This window comes from Rhinopithecus roxellana, chromosome 15, assembly GCF_007565055.1.
Source record: "Rhinopithecus roxellana isolate Shanxi Qingling chromosome 15, ASM756505v1, whole genome shotgun sequence".
Taxonomy (NCBI): Eukaryota; Metazoa; Chordata; class Mammalia; order Primates; family Cercopithecidae; genus Rhinopithecus; species Rhinopithecus roxellana.
In genome coordinates, this window is record NC_044563.1 from 126846970 (window position 1) to 126864266 (window position 17297).

A 17297-nucleotide genomic window follows, 5' to 3' on the forward strand; every position below is an offset into this window, starting at 1 on the left:
CTGTCGCCCAGGCTGGAGTGCAGTGATGCGATCTCGGCTCACCGCAAGCTCCGCCTCCCGGGTTCACGCCATTCTCCGGCCTCAGCCTCCCGAGTATCTGGGACTACAGGCGCCCGCCACCACGCCCGCCTCATTTTTTGTACCAGACGGGGTTTCACCGTGTTAGCCAGGATGGTCTCGATCTCCTGACCTCATGGTCCGCCCGCCTCGGCCTCCCAAAGTGCTGGGATTACAGGCGTAAGCCACCGCGCCCAGGGCCTCAACAGACATTTTTCAAAGATATACAAATGGCAAATGAAAAGATGCTTCATATTGTCAGTCATTAAGGAAATGCAAATTTAAAACATAATGAGATACCATTTCACATCCACCAGGAAGGCTATAATCAAAAAGACAAACAGTAACACGTGCTAGCAGGGAAGTAGTGAAACAAGAATTCTCATTCCTTACCTGTGGGAATGTGAGTTAGTATACAGCCATTTTGGAAAACCATTTTTTATTTTTTATTTATTTATTTATTTTGAGACGGAGTTTCGCCCTTTTGCCTAGGCTATAGTGAATTGACATGATATCAGCTCACTGAAACCTCCACCCCCCAGATTCAAGTGATTCTCCTGCCTCAGCGCCCTGAGCAGCTGGGATTATAGACACCCACCAGCATGCCTGGCTAATTTTTTTGTGTTTTTAGTAGAGTCGGGGTTTCGCCATGTTGGCCAGGCTGATCTCCAACTCCTGACCTCAGGTGATCCACCCACCTAGGCCTCCCAAAGTGCTAGGATTACAAGTGTGAGCCACCGCGCCTGGCCAGAAAACCATTTTTTAGTTGCTTAAAAGGTTAAGTATGATTTTTTATACAACTCAGCAATTCCATTCCTACGGATCTACTCCAGAGAAATAAAACATATGTGCACACAAACGCTTGTACGTTATTCATAATAGGTACGTATTATTATTCATAATAATGTACAAGCGTTGCTGCATTATTCATAATAGCCAAAACGTGGAAACAGGCCAAATGTCCATCAACTGGTGAAGGGATAAACAAAATGTAGGAGATCCTTAATGGAAGACAAATCCTAGTAAAAAAAAGTAAAATACTTACATGAGCTATAACACTAATGAACTTCAAAACATTATGCTAAGTGAAAAAAGCCATGCATGAAAGGTTGTATATGATTCTACATATATGAAATGTCTGGAAAAGGCAAATCTATGGAGACAGGAAAATAGATTCACGTTTGCCTAGGGTTAACAGCTATGAAGGAGCTTCATAAAAAGATATGATCTTATTGAAATGATGAAAAAAAGAGGTTTTAAACCTAGATATGGTGGGCCGGGCATGGTGACTCACGCCTGTAATCCCAGCACTTTGGGAGGCCAAGGCGAGCGTATCATGAGGTGAAGAGATCGAGACCATCCTGGCCAACATAGTGAAACCCCGTCTTTACTAAAAATACAAAAATTAACTGGGTGTGGTGGTGCGTGCCTGTAGTCCCAGCTACTCGGGAGGCTGAAGCAGGAGAATTGCTTGAACCCAGGAGGTGGAGGTTGAAGTGAGCTGAGATCACACCACTTTTACACTGTTGGTGGGACTGTAAACTAGTTTAACCATTGTTGAAAACAGTGTGGTGATTCCTCAAGGATCTAGATCTAGAAATACCATTTGACCCAGCCATCCCATTACTGGGTGTATACCCAAAGGATTATAAATCATGCTGCTATAAAGACACATGCACACATATGTTTATTGTGGCACTATTCACAACAGCAAAGACTTGGAATCAACCCAAATGTCCATCAGTGGCAGACTGGATTAAGAAAATGTGGCACATATACACCATGGAATACTATGCAGCCATAAAAAAGGAGGAGTTCATGTCCTTTGTAGGGACATGGATGCAGGTGGAAACCATCATTCTCAGCAAACTATCGCAAGAACAGAAAACCAAACACCACATGTTCTCACTCATAGGTGGGAATTGAACAATGAGATCACTTGGACACAGGAAGGGGAACATCACACACTGGGGCCTATTGTGGGGAGGGGGGAGGGAGAGGGATAGCATTAGGAGATATACCTAATGTAAATGACGAGTTAATGGGTGCAGCACCCCAACATCATGTATACATATGTAACAAACCTGCACATTGTGCACATGAACCCTAGAACTTAAAGTATAATAAAAAAATTATAAATTAAAAAAAAATAGATTGGCTCAAACCCCCATCTGAGGAAAGTTCAGTGTTGTTCTCAAAGTTTCTTCATATTCTCAAGACTCTGGGAAACTTTTGGTTCTATGGCTTGCTGCCTCCAGCAGGGATCATCTTGATATTCAAAGAATGTTCCTCTTTAATTCACACTAATTCAGACTTGAAATTCAGCTATTCCCCCTAATTTCCACAAAAAATCAGCCGCACATAGTGTTACGTATTTAGCAGACTTTATTAAAGGTTTATGGAGATGGGGGTCATCACATTAGAGTAATGCAAATAGTTCTGAATTGTGTACTGAATTTCATCAATTCCAAGACAGTGACTTCTCACATCTTAATAGGAATATGCCTTACAATTGAAGGCATGTCGTAGTTTAGTTGGCAGTGTCTTTTCTTTTCTTGTGGCACATAAAATAATGGTGCATCTTACAATCAATGGCATCTTAGATTTGATGAAAAAGGGTACTTGAAAGTAAGTGTAGTGGATGGTTCCATGCCAGCTCATACTAATAATATTGCCTCAAGTGTGCTGTGTGAGTCTGTTCATTTCTTTCTTTCCTCTTTCTCTTTCTTTCTTTCTCTTTATTTTCCAAATTTTACAACTTTGATTTTGTTGCACGCACACACACACACACACAAATCCAATTTTACCTAATCCATGGAAAATAGCACTTCACAGCTTGGAATTTTGCTATATCTATGATCATCTGCAGATTTACAAAACCCATATAACTGAACAAATTTTTTACTCACATCTACAGTCCTGCTCAAAATTTAGCCTTGATTTTTTTTCTTCTGATGGTGATAGTGAACATTCATGGATGGGTCCTGAGGAGTAGACCCTGTCTTTTGTCTAGGACTTAATTTAAATGTATCTCACAGAGCTCAGTTCAGGGAACTAGAAAGTAAAAAAACAATCAACGGTGTAATCCCAGCCCTTTGGGAGGCTCAGGTGGATGGATCACCTGAGGTCAGGAGTTTGAGACCAGCCTGGCCAACATGGTGAAATCCCATTTCTACTAAAATACAAAAATTAGTCAGGTGTGGTGGCGCATGCCTGTAATGCCAGCGACTCAAGAGGCTGAAGCACGTGAATCGCTTGAACCTGGGAGGCAGAAGTTGCAGTGAGTTAAGATGGTGACACTGCACTCTAGCCTGGGTGACAGAGTAAGACTCTGGTCTCAAAAAATAAAACAACAACAACAAAAAAAAGCAATCAAAGTTATAGGCAAATTTGTGTCAAGATGCTGTGACATTCCACCTTCCCCCAGAGAATCCCTCAGCTGTTACACAAAGAAAGCACTTCTCTTTTTGGTTCTTAGACTGCAATATGAACCACAAGAGATTTTCAGAATCATTAACTCACTTTTCTAAAGCCTTTAATTAAAAAAAAAAAAAAAAAGATGGTTGGAGATAGGTCCAGAAAGCTCTCAAATAATCGTATTTCTCATATTTCTCTGAACACAATGCCTTTCAAGACCAGAGGCACACACTGGGGTGGAGCCTTCGGCCTTCCACAGCGGCCCTGCAACAGGAGGAAAAAGAGCAAACACAGAGGGAGAGGAGGACTTCTGGGTGGCTGGTTCTTTTTCACAGAAAAAAGTGTCATTTAAGCTAACCCATGAAGAACAAGAAGAATTTCCAAAGACACACATGAGGAAGGACTGTCTCCTTCAGGCATGGGAACCTGGATTTGTTGAAGTTCTCTCTGCAGGTCAGAGCCCTAATTGATATAGCAGGTATGAGTCAAAGTCCACAAACTGATGTGTAAGAAATGCAACTTTGTTTTCTATATTTTAATTTCTTCTCCAAGTTCTCATTATGCTGAGGGTAGTGGAAACTCAATTTTAGTCATCGCTGGGTGCCCCTCTTTCTACATAGTTGTATCTAAGTTCCACGGGGTAAATAGTACCAAGGTGTCAGGGACAGGGTTGGTAGGGATCTGATCCTTGATCAATACTGACAATCTCTGAATCTGCTGAGATGTCTGGCTACTGAGCAGACCCTCACTCTTGTCCACAAAGCCCTTTTAGGAGCATATGTCTCTCCATTTCCACAGCTGCTGACCCAGGATCCATTTCACCACCTCCGTGATATGGCAGGCAGGTGATTGAGGTGGGACTGGCGTCCACCACCAGCCCTCCCTTCTGAGGCAGGAGATCAGCGGAACTTGTTTCCCAAGCACTAGTCATGACCCCGCTGATCAAAACAATCTGTTCAGAACAGGATGTGGTAAAGAAACCAGCTAAAACCAAGACAAAAGTGACCTCTCATCACCCTCACTGCTCATTATATGCTAATTATAATTTATTAGCATATTAAAAGACAGCCCCACCAATGCCATGACAGTTTACAAATGCTATGGCAATGCCCAGAAGTTACCTTATATGCTTTAGAAAGGGAGGAACTCTCTGTCCCAGGAATCCTCACCCCTTTTCTAGAAAATATGTGAATAACCCACCTCTTATTTAGCATATAATTAAGGAATAGCTATAAATAATATAGCTAGCTAGCAGGCCAGCCACAATGGCTCACACCTGTAATCCCAGCACTTTGGGAGGCCGAGGCAGGCGGATCACCTGAGGTCAGGAGTTCCAGACCAGCCTGGCCAATATGGTGAAATCCTGTCTCTACAAAAAATACAAAAATTAATCGGCGTGGTGGTGGGCGCCTGTAATCTTAGTACTCGGGAGGCTGAGGCAGGAGGATCACTTGAACCTGGGAGGTGGAGGCTGCAGTGAGCCAAGATTTTGCCACTGCACTGCAGCCTGGGCAAGACTCCACTTCAGAACACACACACACACACACACACACACACACACACACACACACACACAAATATAGCTAGCCAGCAATCCACAAGTGCTACTCTGCCTGTGGGATAGCCCTGCTCTGTCTATGGAGCTGCCATTTTCCCATACTCTGTTGCGCTAAGAAACTTGCTTTGCTTTCACTTTAATCTGTTGGCTGGCTCTTGGATTCTTTCCCGCACACAAGAACCTTCCCAGACCGAGCCCCAGTTTTGGGGTTCACCTGCATCACTACCAGTTCCACTGGTGGCTCCTGCTTGACTCAGGCATAAACCCCTCCTTCTTGCCTTGATGGCATGTCCTTATCACAGTGGTTCTTTTAGGGCTGAGCATGTGACTGAGGTTGGTCCAAACTGAAGAGTATTTCTGCATGGTTGGAAGAAGACACATTCTCTTTCTGAACAGGCAGGTGTGAGGCCTGGAGCTGACTCAGCCACCTTGCTGTTAGGAGGGAAGCCAGCCTGAGGTTAAAGCCAACACCCATGTGAGAACAGCAATGAACTGAGTCTAATCACAGCACTCCCACCTCTGAGCTTTTACTACTGAGCCAATAAAATCTGTTTATTCCATTTGAATTAGATTTCTTTTTGTTTGTTTTAGATGAAGTCTTGCTCTGTCACCCAGGCTGGAGCGCAGTGGCATGATCTCAACTTGCTGCAACCTGTGCCTCCCAGGTTCAAGCAATTCTCCTGCCTCAGCCTCCTGAGTAGCTGGGACTATAGGCACGTGCCACCATGCCCAGATAATTTTTGTATTTTTAGTAGAGATGGGTTTTCACCATGTTGGACAGGTTTTCCCAGCAAACAGAAATGAGGGCCCAGGATGAGCCTCTGATTGCACAAGGCCTCCCATCTGATGTCTGTTCCAGGGGCAGATCTGGGGTTTGTGGGACTGGAGGCCTATCCAGCAGAAAGGTGGCTATCAGCTGTTGTATTTTAAGAAAAACAGTACAATAATATGAAAAAAAAATCAGGTGTAAAAATGTATATGTAGAATGGCCAGGTACAGTGGCTCATGCCTGTAATCCCAGCACTTTGGGAGGCTGAGGCGGGTGGATCACCTGAGGTCAGGAGTTCAAGAACTGCCTGACCAACATGTTGAAACCCCGTCTCTACTAAAAATACAAAAATTAGCTGGGTGTAGTGATGGGCACCTGTAATCCCAGCTACTTGGGAAGTTGAGGCAGGAGAATTACTTGAGCCCAGGAGGCGGAGGTTGCAGTGAGCCGAGATCATGCCACTGCACTCCAGCCTGGCAACAACGCAAGACTCCATCTTAAAAAAAAGAAAAAGTATATGTAAAATAACAAAATAAATCAAATTATAATTTTTTAAAAGCTGACAAATACTATAAATATTACTGTGCACAGAAAAATACGACTTTCCTGAAACAGCAATATAATATTTTTAATTTTTCTTATCTTTTTTTGAGATAGGGTCTCACTCTGTCACCCAGGCTGGAGTGCAGTGGCACAATTTCAGCTCCCTGCAGCCTCAACCTCCCAGGTTCAAGTGATCTTCCCACCTCAGCCTCCCAAGTAGCTGGGACCACAGGTGTGTGCCATCACACCTGGCTAATTTTTGTGTCTTTCGTAGAGACAGGGTTTCACCATGTTGTCCTGGCTAGTCTCGAACTCCTGAGCTCAAGCAATCCACCAGCCTCAGCCTCCCAAAGTGCTAGAATCACAGACATGAACCATCACACCCAGCCTATATTTTCCAATATTTGTTAATTTTTAAATTGACCTACTGTAAACTTTGCTTTCGTGCACAGTACATGAATTTTAACAGATACAGATTCATGTACCTACTAACACAATTAAGATACAGACCAATTAATCACCCAAATCCCCTCATCCTGCCCCTTTGTCATCAAAGCCACCCCTCAACCCTAACCCCCGGCAAAAGCTGGTTTGTTTACCATCCATATAGTTTTCCATCTTCCAGAAAGTTTTACAAATGGAATCAAACGCTATGAAACATTTTGGACCTGCTTTTTTCCATTCAACAAAATGCTGTTGTGATTCATTCAAATCGTTGTATGTATTTATAGTTTAGTCCTTCTTATTGTTGAGTTTCCGCCAGAAACCCTGCTCTACTCACAGCTATTCCCATCGCCGTTGATGGAAACTCTATTCTTCTAGTTGTTTAAGCCAAAAACTTCTTAAGTATTTTTTGAGTCCTCCTTTACTCTCAACCCCACATCTAATCCATCAGGAAATCAGGTCAGCTCTACCTTTAAAATATACTGATTATGCAATTGTGTCTCAGCGTCCCCGCCACCATCACCCTCATCTGAGCCATGTCATCTGTTACTGCAGCAACCTCACCTCCATACTCTCCTCCCCAGTTCCTGGGCCCTGCCTTGGCTTCCTTACAATCTGTTCTCAATAGAGCAGCTGCAGTGGTGCTTTTAAAAACAGAAGTCAAATCATGAGACATCTCCGCTCAAAGTTCTGTGAAAGTTCCCCTTTCCATTGGAGTAAATGCCAACATCCTCATAATGGCTTACCAGGCCCAGCAACTTCTGGTCCCCATTGACTACCTGGTCCCCAGTTCCCGCGCCGATTTTATCTCCTACTTCTCTAGTCTTCATTCAGCCTGCTTCAGCCACACCAGTCTTGCTGTTGCTCTGACACTCTGAGCGTACTTCCAGCTTGGGGCCTGCTTGTTTTCTCTGCCTGTAATTCTCTCCCCTCGGATGTCCATTTGACAAATTCCTCATCTCCTTCAGGATGCTGATGAAATCTCACTTGTTCAATGAAGCTTGCCCTGGCTATTTAATACCATAACCTGCCCCATCCCACCTCCACACATTCTTGTTCCCTTTACACCACATTATTTTTCTTCTATAGGCCCATCACCTTATAATATTTAATGTTTACATATAATTAATGTATATAGTATGCTCAGTGTTGATTGTCCCTCTTCCCTGGTAGAACGTTGGCTCCCAGAGGCAGAGACCTTCGTCTGTTTTATTCACTGATGTATCCCAACCACCTAGCACAGAACCCGGACCAGAGCAGGGGCTCAATGTATGAATATACACAAATGAAGGAAGAAGGGAAGGTACAAATTCTGAGGCTTAATGCTTTCTGACAGACAAAGCAAGTCAGTTGATGAAATGCACAAACTTCCCAGGTCTCTGAAGTTCTGAGGACTCCAGTCAACAGCCTCAGCTCTCTGAGCTGAGGGCCAGAGGGCAACATCTGTGGCTTAGGATTTTGCCTGTCACTTAGCGGTGGCTGGTAGCCCGGGCATCGTACATGGTTAAATATTTACTACGAAGAAAGAACTCCAACAACTGCTGCACCCAGCCCCTGAGGAGGGCTGTGTGGATGGAGCACAGTGTTCAGAACCACATGCAGGCCCTCCCTCTCAGCATGCCTTTCCCACCTGGAAAACACCTCACACCCTCACTTCCCAGCATCCAAAAAGGCTCCACCCTTCTCTCCTGGCACCCTGACAGGGATGGTTACACCCAAGCAAGGGGTCATAAAGCCCCTCCATATTGAATGCTTTGTATACAGACATGATTTCCTTTAACTATACAGATATCCATAAATCAAGTTCCTAATGCAAAGGCTCCAAAGGCTAGAGAGTCTATGGGAGTGCCCATAGATTGCTTAAGGAAGGAATAACAATCTGAAGTGTCAGGGACAAAGCAGAATCTCCTCATTTGTGTAAGCAGTGATTCACCCTGGGCTGCCTGCCAAAGTCACAGGCTTCAGCAGCCAGTGGTTCCATGAAAATATGAGCCTGGTTTCCTGGTGTCTTCCCATCTCTGCCATCTGACAATCCACCTTGGGTCTGCCAGCTTATCTTCTCACTCCACTGCTCTCCAGCTAGCCCATCAGGGTTGGAAGCCATGCATTGAATCTTGAAGCTCACATGTTATTTTCACCCTTAGGTAGAAGAAGACAAACCTTTTTTTTTTTTTTTTTTTTAGACCGAGTGTCTCACGGTGTGGCCCAGACTGGAGTGCAGTGGTACGATCTGGGCTCACTACAACCTCCAACTCTGGGGTTCAAGTGATTCTCCTGCCTCAGCCTCCTTGGTAGCTGGGATTACAGGCACATGCCACCACATCCCTCTAATTTTTTGTATTTTTAGTAGAGACGGGATTTTGCTATGTTAACCAGGCTGGTCTCGAACTGCTGAGCTCAAAGTGATCCACCCACCTCAGCCTCCCAAAGTGCTGGGATTACAGGCACGAGCCACCACGCCCAAACCCAATTTAACAAGAAGTATTAAAATGCCTTTCATGCATCTGACAAATATTTATTGAGCGCCTACTATGAGCCAAGCTCTTTTCAAGGCACTAAGTACTCAGCAAATAAGAGAGAAAGATCCCTGTTCCCAAGAAACTTACATTCTAGTAGGGGGAAAATGACATCTAGACAGATTTTTTTTAAAGATCCAAAAATCAGATAACACAAAATGCTATCTGAAAAATTAAGAACCTCAATGAAGCCCAGGCGTGGTGGCTCATGCCTGTAATCCCAGCACTTTGGGAGGCCGAGGCAGGCAGATCACATGGTCAGGAGTTCAAGACCAGCCTGGCCAACATAGTGAAACCTGTCTCTACTAAAAATACAAAAATTAGCCAGGCATAATGGCATGCACCTGAAATCCCAACTACTTGAGAGACTGAAGCAGAAAAATTGCTCGAACCTGGGAGGCAGAGATTGCAGTGAGCCGAGATCACACCACTGCACTCCAGCCTGGGTGACAGAGCGAGACTCCATCTCAAAAACAAAAAAGAACCTCTATGAAGAGGTGATGGTTAAACTAAGATGTGAAAGCCAAGACAAGATCTCCCATGCCAAGATTAAAAGGACAAGCATTCTCGGCACAGAGAATAACTGGTGCAAAGGTCCTGAGGTTGGAACAAGCTTGGAGTTTAGGAGGCAGAGAAAACAGCTCCTGTGGCCAGGGGAGAGTTGGCAGAAGGGAGAGTGGCCATAAATGAGGTGAGAGAGGCAGTTGGGGTTTGGTCAGAGTCTTTGTGGACTCAAGAACAGGGTATGGATTTTACCTAAATGCCAATACAGGGCTTTAAGTTGGGGGAATGATGCAATCTGATTTATGTTTCTGAAAGATTATTCTGGCCACTGGGAAGAGAATGGATTTGAGCTGGGCAAAGGTGGAAGCAGAGACCAGTTAGGAGGCAGTGCGCTAGCCTAGATGAGGGATAATAACACCAGACCAGGTGTAGCAGTGCAGGAGAAGAGAGCTCTCTGATTCCGATACTTTTTGGAGAGTCAGCAGGAATTGCCAATAGATTGGATGTGGGGGTAAGGGTAAGGAGGAATGCAGGATGACTCCTGGTTTAGGTTTAGGTCTGACATCACCTGGCCCATCCCACCTTACTTGCCAAGCAATTCCTGAAGGGTAGAGTCCATTTACCATCTGCTTTCTCTACAAAAACATGACCCTCATTGGCAATGAGGGCAATGAATATGGAATCTCTGTGATTCCATATTCAGAATCACAGAGAGACAGACATCTTTAAGAAGGTCTCCGCCGGGCACGGTGGCTCACGCCTGTAATCCCAGCACTTTGGGAGGCTGAGGCAGGCAGATCACTTGAGGTCAAGAGTTCAAGACCAGCCTGGCCGACATGGTGAAACCCCATCTGTACTAAAAATACAAAAATTAGCTGGGCGTGGTGGCGCGCGCCTGTAGTCCCAGCTACTGAGGAGGTTGAGGCACGAGAATCACTTGAACCCGGGAGGTGGAGGTTACAGTGAGCTGAGATCATACCACTGCACTCCAGCCTGGGAGGCGGAATAAAACTGTGTCTCAAAAAAAAAAAAAAAAAGTGTCCAGACAGGCCTGGTATTATCGAATCTCACATTTAAAACAATGAGTACAAAGGAAATGCACCTTCAGTCTCTAAAGCAAATAAAAGATAAATTTACTGAATGCATATTCGTAACATACACAACCCACACACATGCTTGCTGCTGTAAAAATTAGTTGAGATCAAAAATTAAATTGCAGCTCTTATTTTCCTAAATCCTTTCATAGCTTCCATAGAATTCAACATACAGAATAGGTCTTGTTTATAATCACAATGCTCCAATTAAAAAAAAAGATAGAGGCTATTATCCTTGTTATATAGAAGAGTACACTGAAGTGCAGAGGAAAAAATAAACAGAGGTTCAGAAAGTGAAATGTTTTGCCTGAAGATCACTCAGCTAGTCACTGGTAGTGCCAGATCTCCCAGCCCCTTAGTCTTTCCACCATGACATATGATTTTCCAATAAACCACTATACTATTGGGTATCTGTGGGCCCCAAAGGAGAGAAGAAAGAGAATTTCAAAATAAGGAGACTAATTGAGACCTTAGCAGAAGCATAAAGCCAGTATCCACAGGCATGCCGAGGAGACAGCAAGCAGGATCCGTGTGCCCTCAAGGCATTTAGAATCAGAGGCCAGATGCAGTGACTCAGGCCTGTAATCCCAGCACTTTGGAAGGCCAAGGGAGGATTCCTTGAGTTTAGGAGTTGGAGATCACCTGGGCAACATAGCAAGCGCTCATCTCCACTAAAATTTTAAATTAAAAAAATTAGCTGGGCGTGGTGGCACGTGCCTTTAGCTACTCAGGAGGCTGAGGCGGGAGGATTACTTGAACCTGGGAGATCAAGGGTGCAGTCAGCTATGATTGTACCACTGTATTCCAGCCTGGGAAACAGAGTGAAACCCTGTTTCAAAAAAAAAAAAATAGAAATTTAAAGTCAGAGAGTTGGTCATTTGGTAGGTATTATTAAGCACCTACTGTGTGCTAGGCATTGGCATTGTGCCAGGTGCTGGGCATACAAAAATGACCCAGACATAGTACATGTTTTTAAGGAACTTGAGTATCTATAAGACAGAGAAAAATATATGTATTTTTTAAATGTTAAAAACAAACAAAAAAGACACTATAGACCAGGTCTATAATATGCCAAAATCTTCCATCAAGTTAGTACATTAACCTGTTATATCTTGTAACTTTACTGAACTCATTTCTCAGTTCTGTTTTTTGGTGGAATCTTTAGGGTTTTCTATATAAGTTCTGGGGATCTAATGTACACATAGTAACTACAGTTAATAATATTGTCCTGTTTCTGTGAAATTTGATAAGAGGGCGGATTTTAAGTGTCCTTACCGCCCTCTACCCCGACACACACACAAATGGTAACTATGGTGTGGTGACAGACGTGTTAATTGATTTGATTGTAGTAATCATCAAACAATGTATATCAAATTATCACATTGTGTACCTTGAAAATATATAATTTTTATTTGTCAATTTTTTAATTAAAAAAAAATTTTTTTTTAACTTGTCACACTGGTTTTCTGACATCCTGCAATTGAAGAAAAGCAATTGCTTGCAGGGTAGACTTCAGATAGAGGAAATAAAAAATTTAAAAAAGAAAATAATTTTAAAAAGAAAAGCAATTTCTTAATTATTTTTACCTATACCAGTAATCCTAATAATTACTGCAATTACTCATGGCCTTATAGACATAATTATTTATGCAAACAATATATGTCAGACACATTAAACAGCATATTAAGGACAAAAATGTTTATTAATAATGATAGTAAACAGAGGAGCTAAGCCAGCTTGAGTTAGTCAGTGAATTCTTCCTAGAATAGATCATTTTAAATCACACTTAAGGTAAGAAACTTGTTTTGGTAGAGAAAAAGAAACTAATTGCTACCTATTGTCGACTTCTCAAAAGTGTCTTTACACACGTTATTAATTTTTTTTTTTTTTAAGAGACGGAGTGTCGTTCTGTCGCCAGGCTGGAGTGCAGTGATGCAATCTCGGCTCACTGCAACTTCCGCCTTCCGGGTTCAAGTGATTCTCCTGCCTCAGCCTCCTAAGTAGCTGGGACTACAGGCGCGCATCACCATGCCCAGCTAATTTTTATATGTTTAGTAGAGATGGGATTTTTCACCATGTTGGCCAGGCTGGTCTCGATCTCTTCACCTCATGATCCACCCACCTCAGCCTCCCAAAGTGCTGGGATTACAGGCTTGGGCCACTGCGCCCAGCCCGCACATGTTATTAATTTTTTTCACAGTAAGAAGAATACTTAGCTGGGCATGGTGGTGTACACCTGTCATCCCAGCTACTCAAGAGACTAAGGTAGGAGGATCACCTGAGCCCGAGTTCCAGTCTGCAATGAGCTATAATCATGTCCCCGCACTCCAGCCTGGGCGACAGAGTAAGACTGTCTCTAAAAAGAAAGAAAGAAGATTGTACGATAAATTTTATGCTTAGTGGAAAATTATATTATGCATGGTCTTGAGGAGGCCCCTCTAGTTATCTGGTTCCAATTCTGCTGAAGCTATTTCACTATCCTTTAAGTTGTATAGAACTGATAGCAACCCAAAATAATTCTTATCTACAGACGTGCAATTCTCTCCTGTGTAGTAGAAGAGCCATGGACTTCCCTCCTTCCTTCTGAAAACCAGTTTTGCCTCCATCCCATTTATTTCAATATTTCTTCTCTATAAATGTGTCTGTTCTTCAGATTCTCTTCTGAACTGGTTGCAACGGCTTCCTGATTCCCTCATAGATTAAGTGAATAGAATAAAATCTTTAACGTGTTCATTTTTATGTCTGTTTGAGAGTCGTGACTTTATCTTGTTTTAAAAGTGGTCTTTTAATAGGATAAAAGAGAGACAGGCGATATAGGAAAATTGGATAAAATGAAGGGGAGAGGAAGACACAAAAGGAAAGAAAGGCTGTTTTCTTGTAAAGTCTGAGAAAATAAATTAGTTAAAAGTCAGGTCTTCTGAAGGATTCAAGTCAATATAAATTTTCCTTTTTTCACATGTTGTTGAGTTGTGGCATTAGTGTAATTGAAGAAATATACTTAAAGTTTTCTCCCAACCCAGAAAATCTCTCCACAAAGGAAGAGAAAGAAAACACACTTATTATTGAATAAGCATTAAACCAGAAAGTGATGCACATCCAAGCAATTCACTAAAAGATTGCAAAGGCAGAAAGAAAGCTCACCCTTTCACACAGCCAGGCAGATGCAATCCATTACACACGTGTTCTCAAGATAAACAACCATCAGTCCAAGGAAGAGGACTTGACAGCGCCATTCATAATACATCATTCATCCTAAATTCACCTGGTAACGGGGGTGACCACCTGTGTTAGTCACTTGGTTTTATACCAAGGAAAAAGAAACTTCTGCTATCTTCTTGACAGCAGGTAGTTTTGCCACTGGGTGCCAGGCACCTGATGGAGCTAGGCTCCTACACTCTCACACAAACTGCGACACAGGGAAACGATTTTCCCTGGATGTTTACATTCCAAAGAGATGGCTCCTAGATCCTTGAGAAAGACATCCCTGGGTTGTAAAGCTCGCAAAATTCGTATTTAAATTTTACAAGGATTTTATGTATTTTGAAGATAACTTACATGTTTTCTAAAGTAAATGCTCTAAGAAAAGGGACCAGGACAGGTCTTATCCCTTATTTTATTTGTTTGTTTGTTTGTTTGTTTATTTATTGAGACAGAGTCTCTGTCTCCCAGGCTGGAGTGCAGTGGCACCATCTTGGCTCACTACAACCTCCGCCTCCCAGATTCAAGCAATTCTCTGCTTCAGCCTCCCGAATAGCTGGGTTTACAGATGCCCACCACCACATCCAGCTAATTCTTTTTGTATTTTTAGTAGAGACGGGGTTTCACCATCTTGGCTAGGCTGGTCTTGAACTCCTGACCTCGTGATCCATCCTCCTCGGCCTCCCAAAATGCTGGGATTATAGGCGTGAGCCATCACGCCTGGCATCCTTTATTTTTAACAGGAAGAATTAAGCTTCTTATTTTTGCCTTACATGTATAAATCATTACTCAGGTAATTATAATATCCAACTGCACACACTCTCACCTCCCAAACTTTAATGTTCAGCGCCCACACATGAGTCCAGTTTCATCCCTGAAGGCATGCCGTTTCATCCCCCTTAGGTATGCAGGATCCTATGTGAGTCTAAGTGTCAGAAGAGGGGGAAAGAGAGGCTCAAGCTTGTTTGCCAGTTGAGGCCAAAAGATGCCCCTATCACCATCAGACTGGTTGTTCCTGGAAGGGTCACTCTAGGAGCTAGGGTCACAGATGTCCCGAGAAGATCTAAGGGGTTTTCCACTTGCTGCAACATTTAGACTAAAGAGTTCCTTTGAGAAAAAACAAGCTCATGTCTCACTATTAGTTCAGTCAGGGGTTCTCAAGATGACAGCTCTGTGGACACAGTTAACTTTCTCAGGAGGTAAGTCTGCCCCATTCTCCTGGCTTAGCCTCTCCGAGCAGCTGGGACTACAGGCGCCCACCACCGCGCCCGGCTAATTTTTTTTTTTTTTTTTTTTTTTTTTTTTTTTTTTTTTTTAGTAGAGACGGGGTTTCACCGTGTTAGCCAGGATGGTCTCGATCTCCTGACCTCGTGATCCGCCCACCTCGGCCTCCCAAAGTGCTGGGATTACAAGCGTGAGCCACCGCGCCCGGCCAATTCATACCTTTTAAAGCATATAGAAGAGTTTGAAACAAAGTGGATTAACTACCGTGATTTTTTAAACTACAGCTATTACTACAGTACTGCCAGGGTACAACTGATTTAGCTCATCGTTGCAACTGCCCAACTGAGCAATAGGAGCGGGTTTTTCCACCCAATTTTGTGGGAAATGACCTGAAGAGAAAGTTATGTTGATGTTAAGCAGTTCCACTATCCGCGTGACTAATCTTGGTTCATAAGTTTCACTGGGTCTATGACTCACTTCTCTATATGAGATATTTATTGCCCGGGAAATAACATTGATGCCATTAGAACCCGTTTCCACGAATGATGCCAAAATTACAAGTCAGCACAGGAAAAAGCTCAGCTCCTATGTGTTAATTACATCAATGCAAGCAAAAAAGAAATAAGTTTGAGCTTTTGCCATCTTTGCTTTATCCAGCATTTGTGACCAATGGGATGTTCTATATGTTATGAAGGAGAAAGGGGACAGTCGACGGACCAGACCAGACTCCCCTGCTTGTCTGAGCCTTGGTGGGATTATCAGGGGGGAATGCACATGGGGTTCAAATTTCAGGGTCACAACCTTACATTTGTCCAGTTACCCGTATTAGAGGTTAAGTCCTGGTCATGCTCTTAAGACGTAGGACATAAGCCAAAATATAAACGTATTCATTTTTTATGCACACATACAATAAAACTGTCAAATGAACACAATTCCAGTGTCCATCAGTCAATATACTTACTTCCCAGTTTTAAAAAAAAGTCTCTTTAGAAACCAAGCCATTATCAGAAGTTTGCTTTGAACACATTTTATTGGCTTATGTGCCTCTCCATCAAGCCTGTGAGCTTCTGGTATTTTTTGTTTGTTTGTTTGTTTTTGAGACGGAGTCTTGCTCTGTCACCCAAGTGCGATCTTGGCTCACTGCAACCTCTGCCCCCCAGGGTTCAAGCAATTCTCCTACCTCAGCCTCAGGAGTAGCTGGGACTACAGGCATGCACCACCATGCCCTGCTAGTTTTTGCATATTTAGTAGATACGGGTTTCACTATGTTGGCCAGGCTGGTTGTGAACTCCCGACCTCAAGTGATCCACTCACCTTGGCCTCCCAAAGTACTGGGATTACAGTCGTGAGCCACCACGCCCAGCCTCCTGATGTCTTTTTCATCTCTGTATCCCCAGGACCCAGCACAGTGCCTGGTACATAGTAGACACTTACATGTTTTTTAATACATGAGTGAATGAATAATAAGATGTATATGAATCCATTTGCAAATTTTAAGGTGGTGTCATAAGCTATGACTGATGAATGTACCATCTTCACAGTGGGAGCAGTGGACATGTGAAAGCAAACACGGGAAACAGGGGAAGATGCATATGTATTAGGCATGATTAACAGCCGGGCGCGGTGGCTCAGGCTTGTAATCCCAGCACGTTGGGAGGCTGAGGCGGGTGGATCACTTGAGCCTAGGAGTTGGAGACCAGCCAACACAATATGGTCTCCATCTCTACAACAACAAAAAAAAAATACAAAAATTAGATGGGCATGGTGGTGTATGCCTATAGTCTCAGTACTTGGGAAGCTGAGGTGGGAGGATGGCTTGAGCCCCACGTCGAGGCTGCAGTGAGCTCTGACTGTGCCACTGCATTCCAGCCTGGGCAACAGAGCAAGACCCTGTCTCAAAAGAAAAAAAAATTAATTTGTAAAAATTATGTAAAAGCACGATTAATGTTGTAATGCCAATTAATGTTTTTAGA